The sequence below is a fragment of the Eleginops maclovinus genome, chromosome 3, assembly GCF_036324505.1.
Source record: "Eleginops maclovinus isolate JMC-PN-2008 ecotype Puerto Natales chromosome 3, JC_Emac_rtc_rv5, whole genome shotgun sequence".
NCBI classification, from domain to species: Eukaryota; Metazoa; Chordata; class Actinopteri; order Perciformes; family Eleginopidae; genus Eleginops; species Eleginops maclovinus.
Window position 1 is genome coordinate 11,933,741 of NC_086351.1, and position 16,658 is coordinate 11,950,398.

General features: G+C 42.6%; 1 protein-coding gene across 3 annotated transcripts in view; it reads right to left on the bottom strand.

Moving 5' to 3' along the window:
* The window catches only part of galnt1 (UDP-N-acetyl-alpha-D-galactosamine:polypeptide N-acetylgalactosaminyltransferase 1), a 36,497-nt gene extending 21,303 nt beyond the window's left edge, over positions 1 to 15,194 (bottom strand). The window contains exons 1-4 of one of the 3 annotated variants that reach the window (XM_063879600.1): positions 14,783 to 15,194; positions 4,760 to 4,829; positions 3,544 to 4,637; positions 2,164 to 2,276 (exon numbers count right to left, since the gene is read on the bottom strand). The gene's annotated coding sequence lies outside the window, so the exon portion shown is untranslated. Of the gene's footprint in view, positions 1 to 849; positions 986 to 2,163; positions 2,277 to 3,543; positions 4,638 to 4,759; positions 4,830 to 14,782 lie in introns of those variants that run through there. The other 2 variants (XM_063879598.1, XM_063879599.1) reach the window with 2 other exon arrangements.
* Between the last annotated feature and the right edge of the window lie 1,464 nt (positions 15,195 to 16,658).

A 16,658-nucleotide genomic window follows, 5' to 3' on the forward strand; every position in this document is an offset into this window, starting at 1 on the left:
GCTTAGAGCGCCAACTTCCGAGGCAGACTTTTCTAGTTTGTGGTGTAGAAATCACAGAAATCACAGATTCAAGATGAATTCAAACATGAGATTTATGTTTTCATAATAGTTTTAAAAATAGTTAAATGAGTAAATATTGATTGAAAAATATAATCTTTTCAAACAATAATATACTAATATAAATGATGGTCTACAGAACAAGTATTGGTCAGACTAAGGGAGAAAGAAAGAAAAGGGAGAAATCGAAGTCTTAAAACTGTAAATAAGGAAAAGAGTGAAGCTGACAGAACTGCCCATGGCAGCGTAAAAGTCCTAGCTGAAATAGATTACCAATGCAAAGCTTGGCACAGGAGCAAAGTGGAATTAAACACTTCAATCTCCAATCACTCGCTTATTTTCGGCCAGAATCAATACACATTATTGTCACAGGGGGTGTTCCCTTAGACGTTTGGAGAAAGCGCAACTGCCTGCCTCTACAGGCCCAGCAAGCCAAAGACACACAGGCAGGCGCACGGCACATAAATAAAACGCAATGAATGACAACAGATATAAAAAGTCACAAACCACAGCAGCATGCGTCTTGGTCTGTGTGACGCCAGTGTGCTGCTCTTTTAACATCGCAACATACCGAGTGCAGGCTTTGATTACACTGATCGACACAGTTAAAGAAAAAGTTAAAAATAATACTATTTACACATCCTGGTGCTTACAGAATCACACAGAAACACACACACACACACACACACACACACACACACACACACACACACACACACACACACACACACACACACACACACACACACACACACACACACAGACACACACTGAACAAATCACAATACTTACAGTCTGAGCAGTTTGACATGGTAGGTTAGTGTTTCTGGCCTCTGCTGTGTCAGCTGCTCTCTGCGTTGCTACTTCTACCGCTACTTGTGTCAAGCAGGCCGGATTTACAAGGCTCTGGCATCACAGCAGGGCTTCCCTGTCAATTAACCACTTCAGTCTACAGTCTGCCTGGATTTTTTGAACATAAGAATGTGGAAAATGTACAAAAATATGACTGTGCTTTTACTTTCTTGCTTTGGATCTTGTACAGCAAAGAAAGAGTAATGTCCCTAAATTTCAATACAGTATCTGGAAATCAATATTTCATCTTTGAGAATTACTGAGTATAACTTTCTAGTAGTTGAAAGGAAACTGTTTAGAACATAACATTTTAGCAGGTATTGGCCCTAAAAGTCATCTACAAAATTCCCTACTAGTGATCTCAAAGGAGTACGTTTTATGTTTATATAACACATTATCGAGCACACATCAGGAAGAGACCTCTGTGAGCTAGCTAAGGCTCCAGGATGCAGTGTTAAAAATAGATTTGTTTTTGAAACAAAGAAGTGATGTTAGATACAACCCTGCGCCAGTGGAAGCTCCTAAGCGTATGGTGATTGAATATGACCCTGAATATATTAAAAGGTGCATGCATGAGGGCAGGCAGTGATGGGTTAAGGGTTAGCAGGATATCTATGTCCTTCGTTATAGCTGAAAGTGGCCCAACTCCTTTTACACAATACATATCAACCCTATGTATGCAGACACGTAACACTATCTACTGTAAAAGGTTAGGATAACTAAAAGAACCTGCCTGATGAGCGAAGTCAAACCACATCTGCAATGACCACAATGGATTTGGTTCGTTCATTTAAAAAAATACAGCTTAATTACCAACAATAACTCTACCAAGTCTATCTGTTATTTGGGAAATAAAAAACATCCACTCCCTAATACATTATAATGTGTATTAAATACCTCTGTCTTCAATGAACGTTTACCCGAGGCTATTATTGAATCTGAACAGCAGTCAGGATTCTGCTAAAAGAAGTATAGTACTAACCATAGTATAGCGAGTTCAGAGACATACATATACAATATACTTGAGCAAAATCAACAGAACCAAAAGCTTTAGCGTGTAGGAAGAAGGTTGAGGTGGTGGAGGGAGCTGCAGGGGAAAGCGTGGTGGGCACGAATTTACCATCGGAAAATCTGTGTGGACTGACAGGTTATGTTAAATTAAACTTCTGGCACAAACATTACATTATCTGTCTTTTCTGCATTTCGTATTGTAGTCTGTAAAATGTAATTTACCCCCATCATTCATGCTCATACCTGTCCAAGTGACTAACAGGGTCTCTGCTCAGATGTGCTGGGTGCTCCACCAGCAGAGGGGGCGGAGCTTCAGAGATCCCACTTCCTCCTTTGCTCGTCACTCAAACATGCTCCTTTAACAAGAGAGAAACAGACACAGAATAAAAACATGGTTTCATTTCAGATTTACAGTCAAAGAGCTGCATGCATGGAAAGCAGTTTTGCAAAAAGGAGTGATCTCCCACCAGAGAATCTGAGCCTCGTCTTCATTTATCTCTTTAACATTCCAGTTACAGTACGTGGGGTTGGGGGCTGTGCTCGAAAAAGAGAGCGAAACTGTTCCAATCGCACCTCGGGGCGCCAAAACCACCAAAGCAACCACAGGAAGGCCAGAGAGAGGGTGTCAGTCAACGGTCTCCAACATACTTCCTGGCTGAGCTCTCACACTAATAACACTCATCTCTCTCACATAATCATACAGTCAGAGTCACAATGTCACCAGGCATGTTTCCAGTTCCATCAACACTTCCCGGTGTTGGTGGAAATGCATCATCGTCTTTCAATCTGACAAGTACGAAGAGCGGAGTCTGGAAAGTTTTCATAGCGTTTACAAACTGCCAGCCCGGCCGTGTTTTTCTTTACGTTGTGTTTAATCAATCTTCCTCCATCCTTCCACACAGACTTAAAGGTCAAAACTAAGTAAAGACTTTCCGCTAGCCTTGGATCGAAAGAGAGAAGGGGGAAGACAGGGGGATAGAGGAGAGGAGGGATATTAGGATCGACAAATGACGGATTCTCAAAACTGCTCATTTCACTGGATTACTTTGCTATTTTTAAAAAGTCCTCAAGAGAATATGAATGTGACTCAGTGTAGGCGTGCATGCATGTCTTTGTGCACGTGTGTGTGTGTGTGTGTGTCCTTCAATCTGGTCCTTGGCCTACTTTAAAGCCAAGTCATCACTCTGGCCTAATGGGGCCTCATATTGCCAGCCTGTGTGTGTGTATAAAGAGTTTATATTACAAAAAAAGGAACCATACCATAAATCTCTTCCTGCCAGCCCACACACTCCTGCGTACGAGAGTGTGAGGAGGCTGTACTGCAGTGCAGGTATGCTGAAGTGTGTGTGAAGAGTCCTAACAATCAAAAAGCTGTTTGTGTGTCTCATCCTCCTCTCCTCCCGGCTTTTATTTGTCTCTCTCTTTCTCCATCACAGGTCATAAACTGTCTCTTTCCATCCCTCTTTCCTCTCTCCTTTTATCTTACACACACCTACACACAGTTTGAGGGGCCTGTAATCCATCTGCAAATTGAAAGCAGGACAAGCAAGAGCTTCTATTATAATCATCAGATTCCCCTGACAATCACAAAATAAACCTACGGAACACCACACACACACTCACACACAACACTGCAGCGCAAATAGCAACCCATCTCTGTCGCTGTCGGCTGGGCAAACCTCTTCCTCTCCGCAAACTCTTTCCGCCCTGCTGTAGTCGCTGCAGGAGAACTTTATGATTATGAGGTAAACAACAAAGAGAGCAACCACAAAGGGCAACAAAGACAGTCAATGAGCACAATGAGACAGAAAAACAGGAAGTCAACATTGTACAACTGTACTTCACTATATTGTTAAGCGAATAATAACGTTTGAATAAAGACTTTAATGAGAGATGCCCGTGTTGGGGCTCACATATTGTAAAACGTATGGCAATATTTAGACCAAATCTGCAACTGCAACACGGTTCACCATTTTGGAAGGAATGATAGTTGTTTAAATTCATCAGAAAGACACTATAAAAACATATCATGTCATATATTCCTGTCATTGTGGGATTTTATGCAAGGCTCTTTACCACACACATCTTTTCTCTTACACATTTATAGAATAATTTGTAGGTCTTGACAGCACCATACTATAAATCAAATTGGTATTTTGACACATATTTTGCAAACAATTAATGCCCCCTGCAATTTATATTGTACTAGTTGATACTGTGCATCCTGATGAATGGTTCAGCTGTCCCTGTGTGATTCCTCGGGTGGTTCTCCAGCAGCGCAGCAATGTTGGGAGGTCTTCCAACACATGCAGCGACCTCAGCTTTTCCTCCACCTGGGGATTATCTGCTCTCATACTGAAAAAAAACCCCTGACCTCCTTCATACAAAAACACAATTAATAATAAGCCTGCTGCTGTAAGACAGACTTCATTTTATACAAACACAATGTGCTGGCTTACAACATGAAGACAAGTACACCTCGTACATCAGGATGTCATGCCCCAGTGATCTGGCGACAGATGGACACTTAGTCAGATGTGTAATGCAGAGCAAGTGAGCAGAGACAGACCTGTCCAAACAGTGAGCCGTGCCAGTGGAACATGACATTATTTAGGCCAAGGCTACACTGACACGATCTGGAGAGTAGAGGCAGGAATACTGTGCTCACTGTGTGGCAGGGTTGGAGGACTGGTGTTGTTGTAAGGCCTCACTAGCTTCTGTTATAAAAACATCAGAACATAACGCGAACACCATTTTTTACTACACCCGAAGTCCGAAAATGACCATTCTCTGTAGGAATAAACCAATACAATCTGTTGGGCTTTGTGCCAATACTGACCTTGTTAGGGCGGATCAAGTATCGACCAGAAGTGAGCAATTCACATTCATTTGCTGCACTGCGCTTGCTTCTGTGTGTTTGAAAAAGAATAAACAGAATGAAAATGCTTGAATGTCTACACTAAAAGACCCAGAGTCACGCAGTGAGGAACGTCACATTGATATTCGTCCAATGGCACAGCCCTACAGCTGAACTTCTCTTTGCTCCAGCTGTGAGCAGCTGAGAACAAATTCAGCTAATGCAGCTTGGCAGCTAAAGGCTGGGCCCTCATCACCTCACCCCTTGCTTCTATCTCTGAGCCACAGAACACTCCCTGTTTGTAATCCACAAAGTCTCCCACGCAGGCCTCTTTCCCTTTAGTCTGGGTCGACGTAATTCCTGTGACTGAAACAGACCAGTGACTGAGACAGACTAACAAATGCAGGGGTGAGGAGGAGCTCATGGGTGGACTCATGATGGAATCACTGCTAGCAAGCACAAGTTCTCTCGCAGCAAGCAGAATCACTTAGCACACACATCATGTGGTTTATTCCCGTCTGCATCCCATAACACCCAGCAGGCGATAGCTGGCATGCTAAGGCTTGAGGCCGCTGAGGTTTCAAAGCAGAGCCAAACAAGGCTGAGGAGCTCTGAAACAACCTTTGTTCTGGACAATTTAGAGGGTAGTGTGGGCTGAGCAAAAACTCACACACAGTCAGATCAGTCCTTCCCAATTCCCCAAGCTCAGCCCGAACACTGTGACCAACCAGCCATGGCGAAGCATTAAACCTCACTGTTCCACTCTCTCTGCCGGGGATACACAGGGATGAGAAGACAGACAGACCGGGTAAGACTGGAAAAAAGTTTGTAAAGACTGTGTGATAACTTGCTTTGAGTATAAAGTGTGCGTGTGTGTGTTTGTTCCCATCCAGGGTATCTACATATATTATGTGACCTTTTGTAGCCTTTGTTGGAACAGAGGGAGTCCAAAGATGGCATCTTTGCACTGAGCAACAACAAACAGTGCCCTGCTCATCCTGTGCCAACTGCACCTTCTTACAGCGCCCCCCCCCCCAACCTCCTGCTCTGTCAAACACCTCATGTCTCCAGTGGTGTGGGAAAGGAAGGCCTAAAAGGCCTGCAGCCCCTCATGCACGCACAGACACCAAATCCATGCTAAATAGGGACAACAGGAAAGGCAACAAGAGATGACAACAACAGTCCAACCTGCAACTGCAGCATTGCTCACACTTTCTGACAGCTTTGAGGGGAAGCCCAGGGAGGAACAGGAATGCCAGAAATAGCCCAAGGAGAAAATAGGTAAGAGCAGCTAGCTCCCTGGACATACCAACCTGTCACTCTTATCCTAGAATAAACTTCTCCCTAAACAGCCTGTTTTTGCTTTTCAGAAAAAGGATATGCTGTGGAACTTTCTAGATATAGGCCTACTATTTGCACTCACAAAGGGAGGCCGGGTAGGAAGAGGAAGAAAGAAAGACGATAGAACGGACAGATGAAAGCAGAGACTCGGACAGAAAGAGAGATACGCTTCCTGTTTACTGAAAGTAGAGAGAGCCAGAAGCTGAGCAGCGGGGCGCTGGAACGCTGTTTAGACGTGGCGGGATGACACATTCAAACTAGGAATGCCACGGTGACGAAAGCTTCCTAGCGGTGTTATTGATTTCCACAGACATTTTACAAGAAAATATATATTTGTTGATGAAGCTCAAATAGCTTACTTTGAAAAATAACACCTGTGTGGGTGTACTTTGAACATGGCAGAGTGACATCCTACATAGAAATGAACTTAATAATTTTCATTTTTTGGATTTGAAGCAATGACAGTGTGGGGAACCAGGCAAATATTGTAGCCCCATTGGTGTGTGAGACCGCACAGATTAACACACACACACTATATTTGTGATTCTTGGTAGCATCTGGAGGCTCGTCATGTGTTCTTGGTTCTGTTCCTCCCTGCTGTCCCTGCTCTAGCCAGCAGCCGGGTTAAAGAGATCAAGCTTCAGTGCGTGCTCCAATGCTCCTGGCAACATTCCCAATCCAGGAAAGACTTCCTCGCAATTTGACACAGCTTGCAATCTTTTCCTCTTGTGGGGTTTGACATACTTGCTGTACAGTTTCTCAGCTGTATGCACTGCAAGGATATTAAACTGTATCTTCAAACTTCTGTATGTCCAAATAAAATAGAACCGACTAGCCGAATGTGCAGAGTCACTGCAAGCGTATGTAATACAACATCAGACTTCAACAAGGAACAAATCTGTCATTCTTTCGGGGGAGAGAAACACATTTTTCATCTCACTTCAGTCCGTCGCTGGCACTCGGCAGCATCATGTAACATTCCTCTGTCCTCATTATTCCTGCTGTTTAACCGTACTGGGCCTCTTAAAGGGGTTTGCTCTATAAGACTGTACATCATCAAATGGACAATCAACAGCCTATTGGTTGCCACAAAATACACAATCACATGGCAAAGGTCAAAACACACAATCAACTTACACCCCCCCCATACACACACAACCTAACCATGCTAGCACTATCATCTTTTCAATTAAGCAGCTCCTTCATGAGGTCATGAGCGCACGCACGCATGCACGCACTGTACACAACCGTTCATTTTCAGTTCCTAACGGCTTTATGAATGTGGGTGATATCCAGGCATGTCTAATCGAGCTGTCCTGATTTAAGTTTATTAAGTTAGGCATATTTATAACTTATTTTCTATCAATATGCCCGTGTACATCCCAGTTCTAATTCCCTATTCCGTCTTCCTGATCATATTGAATAAAGGCTGCAGCGACAAAAATAAAAAAGTCCAATCTCAAGGTGCTGCCCTGCTTTAGGTTCAGGATGATATAAAAAACATGTCAGCATGCCATGATTATCCTGGCCAACATAAACCCCATAATCCTCAAAATGTGCTTTAGACACTTAAAACAGCACTAAAACACACTGGAATCCCTTTACATTACATTTGTATTTTATTCATCCCAGATAACACAGATTTTTCTACATTTTAGTGAAAAAATAGACTTTAATAAATAAATCATAAACCATCAAGTCCCTGTGTGTAAATATTCCCTCTGCAGTGAGTACAGAGGTGGAGTCCTGCTGCTGTCTCTCCAGCAGCGCTGCAGCCACACTGACCCACATCCCAGCCGCGGGCAGATTACACTGCAGCACATACAACACACACACACACAAACACATTCCCAAGATACATGAGCACAGTGCGCCTGACATTTGAGGCTCCTAGAATTGCAATTTCTCAAAACAATGGGCCTGTTGTTCTGCAGTCAATCAGCCAAGAGTTGATACGGCTATCAGTGTGACCGGGCCAGAACAACTGCACTCAAAGAGTCCTCTCACACACACAGACACCCCCACACACATGCAAACAGACACTTCAGAGTAGCAGCCTGGTAGGAGATAAGGGCTAGAGATGGATTGTTGTGTGTATACAGGCCCAGGGGGGTGTGCTGTACCTTGCTCAGGGTGAGCCCGGGGCAGATAGCTCACTCTGTCACACGAGACTGAGCAGAGCTGCAACAGCTGGAGTCCGTCCTCTGCCCCCTCCTCTAGCTATCTTCTTTCCTCTAAATCCAGAAGTTTGAAATGATGAGTAAACTGAACAACCTTGAGAGTACAGTCACACTTTTGACAGATCATGTGTTTTTGCATCATTGTTTTTGTTTGGGATCATAGACGCAACACAAGCAAACAGAACTTTTTAAACTCGTTCACTGCTCTAATGGAAAGGAGTTTTAGTGGGAAGAGATCAAATCCAAACTGGTTGGTGAGCCAGGAACTATGAACACAATTTATATTAGTATCAAAGTCTTTTCACCTTCCATACTTGCTTGGTCTTAAATCAGGGACAGATTGAATCACCATCAAGGGCCTTCTGTTGACGTGTGCATTGCAAGTGAAAGCAATGTGAACAAAGTCCAATTAGGACCTGTTATCCAGGAACAAACAGGCTGACCTCCTTTCGGGTGAAAGCAGTGAGATATGGAGAGATAAATCTCTATAAACCCTCCCTGGGCGTTCTGGTTTTAGCAGATCTGTGGGTAGAGCAGCTCAGTGACTCAGTGTTTAGCGGTGTTGCCTCTCAGCAAGAAAGTCCTGGCTTTGAACTCTACAGCTTCCTCACTATGGGGCTGAAGGGGGGGTTGACGGACATGCTGCAGGAGAGCTGCCGTTGTCCTTCACCCAGGCACCAGCATGAGCACTGGTCTTCCGCGCTGAGGCTGCGTGCCACCCGTTCAAAAGTAATGACCGGTCCCCACTGAGGTCCATAAAGAGTAACATGGCCAGGCCAACATGCACAGACAACCTTCCTTTGATTGACAGCATAAAGTACTCTTCATTTTGAGATCTAAATGGTCATTCAAGTCTTACAAGACAAAGCAGCTGCATGAAGAAGCCAACACACACTAAAGACATTAGGAAGACTCTAGATATACCCTTCCTGCTGAAATGAGTAGAGACATCTGTTGTAAGTGTGTGAAACACAACTGTTTCTCCATGATTCAGCAGAATTTGGGACATATTCCACTTCCTTTTATGCAGGTTTTGAGGGGGGAGAGGGGGATGGGCAAGGAGTCGGCCCTGTCGCCATGGAAACTGTCTTTTCCTGTCGGTCACATCTCAGAGTGAAACAGATGCTGTGAGCAGCATACGGACGCATGATCAGCAGCACGCTCGCACAAAGACGGGAACTGTTGTAGCTGAGAGGAACGCCGAGGATAGTGTTACTCCACGCACGGCTGTTCTGCTGCAGTGCCCGCTCAGCTTTGTACTATCCAAAAACAGGTACTGTTTATGAAGTCAACACCGACATCGGATGAATATCAGTTCTAAGTCTTGCCAACTGTGATTGCAACAAGTCAGTCGCAAATCCATATGGATTTCATTCAAGCTGTTAAAGTTACTCATTTTGATTTGTGTATTTCTATTTGTTGGGATTGGCTTTTCCCCTTTGATCAGACTGGGCAAACCTTAATTTGCTGCAATCTTTTTTTGTCCACTTGGGGCAAAGTTTTAAAACTAACCTATTAAGTTTTAATTCGAGAAATTATATTATAAAATATTTTCTAAGTGTTTTTATGTTTCTTGAAACCTGGTGAATCCAACTTTTCTTGTAGGCGCTTTGAACATTAACACAAAAAGCTCCTACATAAGGTATCATTCGAAGGACACGTGTAAGTCTAATCATTGTAAATACTGAAATGATTTCATGTCTTCAATGTCAACATGAAGCATATTATAGTTTCTCGAGAGGAAGTCATCATTCATTTGCTGGAATGTGGATCACATGCATGTTGGGACAGGCTCATTCCAAATATTTATGCATCACAATTCACAATCATGAATCAGATATTTGAGTTCTTCCCAGACTGCTATTTATTGTGAGAGGTTGCACTGTCAACACTGTGGAGGAAGAGGTTGTGTAAATAATAAATACAATATAGTATTTTCTGCTGAACCCTTGAATCCCTGCACATTTCACACCTAAGCACCTCTGTCCAGTGGTGACAGAAAGTGGGTCATTGTTAAAAACACGCTCTTATATTAGTCAGACATTCACTTCATTTGGAGCCGCAGCTTTTATTCGTATTGGATCCAAGTAATGTGTGATCCTTGCCCTACTGTGCAATAATTCAGTCTTTTACTTTGCTTTTATTACAGTCAACTTTATTACCTCATGATGTCACCTCAACTCAGCAATGCGGGGACACAGGAAAGCAAACAGAAATAGATCACTAAGTCCTTGTCAGAGGAGAAGCAATGCAGAAAACAAGAGACTGCAGCTACGAGATGAAATAAACCCCTGCTGAATACTGGGCTAAATCCTATTTCCTTATCATTAAGCCAGAAGAAATACTGACTGAGTCCATCCAGCTGAGACACACTCTGACCGTCTCTGAATCATCTGTATGCGGTCTAAACATACCAGCGTAGCTAAGGCTTGCTGCTCTTTTTTCCTCACAGCCTCACAGAGTTTCCTGTAAAACGGTTTCTAAGGTGTCAAAGTGCAGTGAACAAGGCGGGGGAATGTTATCTCAAAGAATGACAGAACGGCGAAGATCACACTCTGCGGATGGGTGCATGAACACACACATACCAAAAATCAATACCAACAAACAAAGCTTACACCTACACCAAACACACACACACATTCACACGCACACACGCCCTAGCGTTGGCCTCTGGTAGATTTCAGCCTGAGAGGGAGCAGGGAGCTGGCAAGACTCCCTGGTGGCACTGGCTGACCCACTTCTGTGCAACTCTATCCCTAATGTGACCCGCTGTGAAGCCAGAGGGCACACATACACAACACATATGCACACAGACACACACACAACTGAGATTGCCCGAGAGGACTGAGCAAAAGAACGACTAAATGCTGATTATGGCTCTCTCTCTCTCTCTCCTCTCAACCTTCTCTGTTTTCTGTTCCTCTCACTCTGTCTGATGACCGACCATTTAGGTCTGCGCTATCTCACCTAGCTAAACTACATCCGGAGTGTTTCTGGAATATAAATGTAGGCTGCCAGTTTCCAGATGAAAAGTCAATCCAAGCAAAGTAAAAGAGAAAAAGAGACGCATCCAAGTTCACTTTTTCAATAAAAAATAAATGAATATAAATAGTCACACCAGGGATGTTTCTTGTACGCCCTTCCCTTTCTTCTTTTATGTTCCTGTCACTCCTAACTCTCTCTGCTCTAACAAGGATACAATCGCTTTAAATGATGTCAATGCACATATCAAATAGGTTCTATCTTTGGGAAAACAAATCTGATTCATGTTGCAATGCCACATTGCTAAAACCCATTAATGCAAAGTGTGGAGATTAGTCTCTCTGATGCGTGATCAGACGACATTATTGAAAACAAAAACAAGTAAACAAAACTCAGTATTCAGATGACTTATTGACAGCTGATGTTGGTGCAATGTGTTATTGTGAGAGAAGAATTTGATTAAAGAGACAACTTTAAAGTAGGCTAAACCAAGTCATTTTTTTCGGTGTCGTGACGCGCGCTCTAGTCTCTCTACAACAATATGTGTTCTTTTTCATTTACATTTTATTTCAAAGTCAAAGCCTTGTCTCATTACATTTCGGTCTATTATTTTCATTTCATAAGTATTTCAGGATTAAACATCCAACAAACAACGTTCCATAAATCTGTCAATCATAAGATAAATACATTCATTTTTGATACAAAAAAAAACCAGACTGACATGATAGTCAAAATTGCTCATTATAATTTCTCTGAGCCCAAGTGGATGTCATCAAACATCAAAAGCTTGTCATGAATAATAATACAGAAAAAGGAGCACGGGAGAGTATCAATAGTGGGCTTTTTTAGATAAATGACTAAATTATGAACTGCTTTTGTAAATAAAGTAGCCTAACTGCTTAGTTGAGCAATTCCTAGAGTACTGGTTGCATTGCAAACCACTGCTCATTCATTTCACATGTCCTAAGTCTTAGGTTTCAGATTATCAGATGTGTTAACTGACATTAAAAAAGCTTGAGTAAAAGTCATTTCAGCGCACAGATTTGTTTCTGTGCTTTGCAGCTAAAAATACCAAGCAGCCACTCAGACAGGCATATTGCTGGGCTGCTTATGTCAGGTCTCAGTGGCAGGCAGAGGCTCCATGCTCCACTGTCTATTTATGTAAGCGACGTCAACATTACAAAGCAGGGTGACCTAAGATTTGGGGTTGACAGGAAGGCCATATATGAGCTCTTCTTGCAAGCTATATGTCCAGTGTGTGTACATCATGTGTCTGTTTGTGTGTGTGTTTGCATGTGTGTCTGATCCGGGCATAGTCTGGAAGGAGGAACAATGGCATTCCTGTGCTCTGAGCTCCAGGTGGCTGTGGAAACCCAATCCCAAACCAAGCCTTGCTGGCACACAGAGGGCCGGGAACGCCGAATGCTGCTGCCTCCCTCCGGAGACCTGAGCCAGAATAGAGCTATTGTTCCTGAGCAGCTCCGAGCAATAAATGCACCACAGCCACACTCTATGGCAAGCACATACATTCATAAATACCAATACACACCAACGCAAAATTTCAATTTAATAAAATTATAATTAAAGTCTACAAACACAAATAAATAAACGCTATACAATTGAGAGTTGTGTACACATTAAACTAACTACATTCTCCAGCATACTATCATCATGATTATTACCACCTGTATTTCCTTTACACAGTAGAAGCACACAACCTTATACTTACACTTGCCCTCTATGAGTTACAACCACAGTGACGCATCTTAACACACAAACATCTTTGTAGTCCTAAACATGCTGAGGGCCCTTGGTCATGTCATTCATGTCTTATGCAAGAAAACCTAATTTTATCATAATCCAAATACTCACCTTTAACTTAATTTGTGTACTGAAGATTGGCCAAGTGTTCCCGGTGTGCAAAACTCCCAAAAGACACATACAGAAAAGCAGGCAAATCTGCTGAGGCTTGAATACACACTCAACACACACAGGGCAGGAAAAGCATCATGCCGACTCCACAGCCTTGAAATGAGGAACATGATTCATTTCCTTCCAATGCTAGACAGTCATGCCTTAAAACAGGGTTGAGTTCACATACACAGCTCTGAAGCTAGGTCCCGAACATGACGACACATGGAAAACAAATCTGAAAAAATGCATGTGCGGAGAACTTAAACCATATACAATTAAGGTCAACAACCACTATATTTTAAGACTCTGACCTACATGGTCATGTCAGTGCTTCCCTTTGCGTAGTTTATCTGCACCACACAGATATCCCTGTGATCAAAGCAATAAGCATTTCTTCAGGCAACATGGGACCGATGCTACAGGTAGCAGAACGCTGAAGAAACCCCCCTCCAACTACACAGGATCTTGTTCTACTGCACATGTACTGTACAGGCAGCCACACACACTGTGAATAAATAATACATGCTCCTCTTTTCCCTCCCTTTAAGGAACATGACATATTAATTTAATTGGTTCCCTGTCAATCCCACACCTTCATCTGCTCTGCTCAGCAACTGAAGGCTCTTACAGGCTTGATAGTGAATACAATTTCTTATCTCTTGAGATAATTACAGCATTGTTAATGCATGCTCACTCATGCATGCTCATTCTGTCCTTTTTCATCCACTCAATGAGTCTCTCTTCACACACATCCAGGCCACACATGCTTCCACCAAACCCTATGGAAAGGTCTCTTCTGATTGAATTATATGAATTGTGATTAACCTCTGTTCAACAGAGCAGGAGGGCCCTCAGTATCTGCAGCCATACAATGAAGGAAAGCGGTTCAATCTGGCCACTAGTTATTTACTTCCTATATGCTTCAGACAAACCCAAATCATATGACCTCTATCAGGACACAAAAGACACAATAAGCAGGGGTTAAATACCAAGTGTGCAGCTCGTATTTCCAGGTTGTGTTGCAACACTAGGAAATGTTCAGAGATAATTGAATATAGCAACTATTATACCCCTAAAACGTGTACTTCATTTCATTTCTGTATGGGTGGTTTCCTTGTAAGGCATATGATATGATAACTGTCTCAACCGTCATTTGTATAGACCGTTAGAAAAACTCACTGCAGTCAAATGCGGCATGTGTGAGATAACGTGAACCTGACAGTGGCCCATTCTCCAACCAGCGACAGAGCAGACGCTAACATAGGATCGCTAAAAAGTATGAATGAGCAACGGTTTTATCGACAAACGATCAGTTTTTTTATTCAACACACTTCAAGCTAGTTTAGGATCAACAATGGGCGAGTAAATGAGAGCGAAGTAAAGAGAAAATATGTGTGTTTAATGGTGACTCGCATCTCATCCCCGTTACTTGGCTGCTTCTGTCAACATGAGCCCCTCAACCATAGCGCCAGTCTGGTGCTGCTAGATAACGATAGAGCCTCTCACTGCCCAGAAACAAGCCAGCGTTTGACAGTATGCCTGAAAAAAAAACCCAACGCAGTGTAATTCACATGTAATGTACGCTTACCTTTGGGCACAGGGCACCTCCTTTCACCGCTGTGGCGCAAGACACCGCAGTCTAGTTACGAGGCAGAAAACTGACACCAATACGGTACAAAGTATCACGGCTAAGTTAGCGGGCTAGCTAGCTTAGCGCGCTAACGATGGGGGGAGTGTGGTCCTCTCCGTGTCGTCGAGAAAAAAACCTCAAACAACCAAGCCGGGGATGATGTGTTTCTCACGATGAACGCGGCTACAAGAGCACCGTCCAGTGTCAAAAGGCGGTATAAGGGGAGACATCCATTAGAAAAGAACGTGAATGTGATAACGGTTCAGCCGGGAGTAACGCTATGCGGTTCGGTGTCTCTCTCCGGGCGGACGCGCTGCCTCTGCCTGCTGGCGTGAGAGAGAGAGAGAGGAGCTCCGCTGCCGATGTGCGGAGCAAACAGAGGCAGCATCACTGCTGCTCATCCCTCCCTTCACTACCCCAACCCGGAAGAAATACTGTATCTGATCCCATCCTCTTTTTCAACGTCCACAAATATAACAACTGGAACAACGATCTAACCTTTGCCAACAAACATAATTATTGCGTTGTTTGGTTTAATATTGCTTACACAAAATGAGCCTAAAGAATGACTACGACGAAGGCTGAGCTTGGTTAAAAGTAAGCTTAGTAATGTATTATTATTACTAGAAATCACACCAACGATTAAGTCAGAAATCAAAAGTCAAACAATAAACAGTCAAATACGATAGTATTTGCATTGCAAAAGCAAACATCATAAATCACTAGAGGGAAAACCGTGCAGTGTATATTTTCAGAAGCAAAGAAATACACTTTTTAAACTGCAAGGATATAATCTTCTGGGAGGCTGCTGATTGTTATTGACAAGTCTTTTTCAATTTAGATTTAAAAAATAAGAACACATTTCATTCATAACAATTTCATAAAATTGATGTTGCCAAGTTGTAATAAAATAGTAGGGAGTCCTAACCCTAACTCTAACAAAGATGTTACAGATTGACACATTGCTTTGAAAAGATAAATTAACTGTGAGCCTTCTGAGTAGGTAAAATGTTTAGTATGTAGTAAGTACTGGAAGTGAAAGTGGAAACTGCTTATTCCACTTGATGCCAATTCCTCTGTCACCGTCTATTGTTTTTATTTTATTCGTTACTTGCATTGTTGATTCCTTTTTTTTTTGTCTTTGTGTGTGTATCATGTACGGTGTCCTTGAGTGCTGAGAAAGTCGCCTTCAAATAAAATGTATTATTATTATTATTAAGTATAATATACCTGTGTGTTGGAATATGTACACTAAATCAAAAAACACTGCTGAGACTTCGAAAGGGGTCACCACTTTTATTTGTCACTACTTTCAAACAAAGCAGCACCAACCCAACACAAATTCAGATGCTGCTGAGAGTTGTCATATTGTATTGCTATATATTTTAGGAAACTGTTTCAAAGGAACTGAAACAGTAGTGGGAAAAGGTGGTGAGAAATGAAATTGGCTCCTCTTTTACACGACAAGGAAGAAGAAACTGTTTATGGCGAATGGAATCCTCTGTTACAAGATGCTGTAAATAAGATTTCAACAGTGTTGCTTACTATTACCTATTCCATCAGGGGAGTGTTTAAATGTCTTGACTGCAGGCATAACCTTTTTTTCTTCACAATTTATTACAAGAATAAGAGAAGCACTTGGGAGAGCTCAGACTGCTGCCGATGCCAGGCAGTTATAGCTGCGAGTTCATTTGCTTTAGTTCATACCATAAATTGACCACTTATTCCCATCGATGGTAAATTCTGTTTCTGATTGGCAGTACATTCCCAGGTTTGACTCTCTGAGAGATTGAGTCTGGCAAAATATGGAGTCAGTCCAATTTTTCAGAGTTAC